The 2,837-nt window shown below is 35.1% G+C and overlaps 1 protein-coding gene across 1 annotated transcript in view; it reads right to left on the bottom strand.

The window, feature by feature from the left end:
* The window catches only part of LRP1B (LDL receptor related protein 1B), a 1,708,438-nt gene that overhangs the window by 1,266,596 nt on the left and 439,005 nt on the right, over positions 1–2,837 (bottom strand). The gene's annotated exons all lie outside the window — the stretch shown is intronic.

Here is a 2,837-nt window from a genome sequence, read left to right as displayed (position 1 = left end):
AAAAACTAGAGTAGACTAAAATTCTAATCCATTCCTCCAGGAGAGATTATGTTCAACTGGGACATCTCCCTAAACCAATTCATGCCATAAACTGCAGGTCACTTACAGCCTTTTGACGAGAATTTGAGACTGTGTTTGCAGAGTTATCTTGAGGACAAGTAGAAGCCTGGTAGGGAAAGACAGTCTGTGGGAGATTGGGGGAGGTTGATTATAGTTTGAGTGGGGATTGCTAGGATAGCGAAGTAGAGGCATCATTGGTTTTTATTTTATTTTTTTAATTTTTGTCTTGTACTACATAAGGGTGTCAGTCAGGTATAAAAATAAGTTGAGGACATAAAAAGTTGAAAATACTGAAAACATATATAGTCATGTTTATATCTGTTCCAATGAGCTGAGTATGAAAGTAGAAAGGAGAAATTGCTCTATAGATATTATTTCAGGTAAAGCAGCATTAATATTATTTAAGATATTTTGAACATTTCTCTGAATGGATTTTATATGTCTAAGGAAAGAAAATAGCATTTAGTGAATGGGATAGTTTTATGGTAAGAAGCTAATTTGCCATTCACACTTTACTTCTTGGTTTTGAATTTTCTTAGAGCAATGAGGTTCTCAAAGTTTGGTCACAAACTAGCATCATTAGCATCACCTGGGAACTTGTGAGAAATGCAAATCTGAGGCCCTAATCCATACCTATGGAATTAGAAACAGGTTGTTGGAATGGGGCCCAACAACCTGTGTTTTAACAAGTCATTCATTTATTTCTGATGCATGCTTAAACTTGAGAAACACTTGCCTGGACGAGGATGAAAGTTGGTTTTAGGGAACACTGCACATAAGGAAGATTCCATATTGCTTAAGGTAGAATTTGCCAAATAGATGACCAGACAATTTAATTGAGATAAAGACAAATCTAAGATTGAGAATAGCAAAATAAATACTAAGACAAAATAAGTAACAAATCTAAATTATATATATGTATATATGTGTGTGTGTACGTGTATGTATGTGTTGAAATCAAGAACTAACACACATACATTAAAGAATAAGGACAGTTAATGCACAGATATCCCGTCAGAGTGAATGTTAGAGTAAAAGCATTTTCATGTATATTCTTAGATAGATACTCGTTTCATTAACTATGGCCATAACTTTGATTGATAAAGTTACTCCAATTTGAGATTCTAAGATCAATCCAGAACACATAGGGAGAATTAATATAATTTAGTCTGCTTCCTGGTGAGGTTGGTATCTCCAGAGAGTATTTTTTGGTTTGTTTTTGTTTTTTTAGCATGAGAGGAGGCAGATAGATATTTGATTCTAGCCATGTTAAACATTTGAATTTTATACTAAAACAAAGAAAAGTTTTGAGAGACTTTTAATAATGTATTGATAATATCATATTTTAAACATTGCTATGGCTGCCATACACAAAAAGGACTGGGGTGGGGATGTGTCAAGTGTGAAAACAAGGAAAACCTTCCAACCCCGACTCCACCACTTTGCCACTATTGCATAACAGCTCTCAGCCTCCATGTACTCTGTAATCAAATAAATATCAAAGGAAGACTGGCTGCCTTTTGCCATATGTAAGAATTTCTTGACAGCTGGCTTCCTGTAGTTTCTTCATTTGCTAAGGGACATTGTACACAAAATGCCAGAAATGTCTCTGGGGTGGAATTATTATTATGGTTGTGAGGACTGGTGATTCTTCTCTATTTTAATTTTCACTAATATTGTATTTATGTAACATAAAATAGAAGGCTTTAATCAGAATTGTACATTGTTATAACAGGATCTCTCAATACCCTTGCCTCGGGTAAAGATAAAGCATTTGATGAATCTGCAAGGTTATTGGAAGTTCACACCAAAGTAGCATTACTAGTTATTGTTCTGAGACTTAAATTCCACCAATTGGATCCATAGCTTGGTGAGGACATTGCTGCTGATATTTCAGAGCTGTGCTATTTTTCTCAATGCTGTAATTTAGAGGATTTATTAGCAGGCATGTTGCAAGATCATTGTGTGCAGAGGTCATGAGGAAGCCCTCCAATGGGGACTAGAGACTGAACCAAATTGACAATTTATAATGGCCCAAGAAAAAGCCTAGGCCAGAGAGATTGCATCAGTACATGTCATAGAAATGAAAGCAGCAACTTCTAATACAAATTCTGCTCGTAACACAGGCAGAATGCTCTTGGCATCAGTAAAACACTGTAAATGCATGTCCTATAATATCTACAGATCCGGTCAGACATATCAATTCTTATTTAAATTCTGGAAGCTCCACTTAACATATTCTAGTATACAAGTTTTGCAAAGGAATGACCACTGAAGTTATGAATTTGAATGAAGTTTAAAATATGCCGGGCAGTTTTCATGGCATCAGGTGATCTTAATTCTTTGTGTGTCAGAGAATCAAATTCAGATGGTTCAGGCTAAGTTAACTCAGGACACTAATGCATTTGATGGAGACTTAGGTGAATCAATTAATAAACGAAGACTGAGAATTCAATGAATACTAAGCATAGAGAACCAGCTGGGAATTTGCACCAGTTGTGGTTTATAATACTTTGTAAAGCTAATTTCCACAAAACTTTCTCACGAGAGTCTTTGCTACAGTTGTTAAGGCACCATTTATTCTTCAAGTTTACAATTATTGCAGAGTTGTTTTGTGGTGAATATTCATTGTGACTGCTTCACAGAAATATTCTAAGCATGATGCAAAGAAGTTGAAATCTTCTTGGGAAGGAATTAGAACCATTCAACGATAGGAATTTGCATTCAAAATCCTGTGATTATTTTATACAGGACAGAAGGTATCCAGTAAGTTTAAA

The sequence above is a fragment of the Pteropus vampyrus genome, unplaced genomic scaffold (assembly GCF_000151845.1).
Source record: "Pteropus vampyrus isolate Shadow unplaced genomic scaffold, Pvam_2.0 Scaffold17, whole genome shotgun sequence".
Lineage (NCBI taxonomy): Eukaryota > Metazoa > Chordata > Mammalia > Chiroptera > Pteropodidae > Pteropus > Pteropus vampyrus.
The sequence above is the reverse complement of the archived record's forward strand: the minus strand, read 5'-3'. Positions and strand labels throughout refer to the sequence as shown.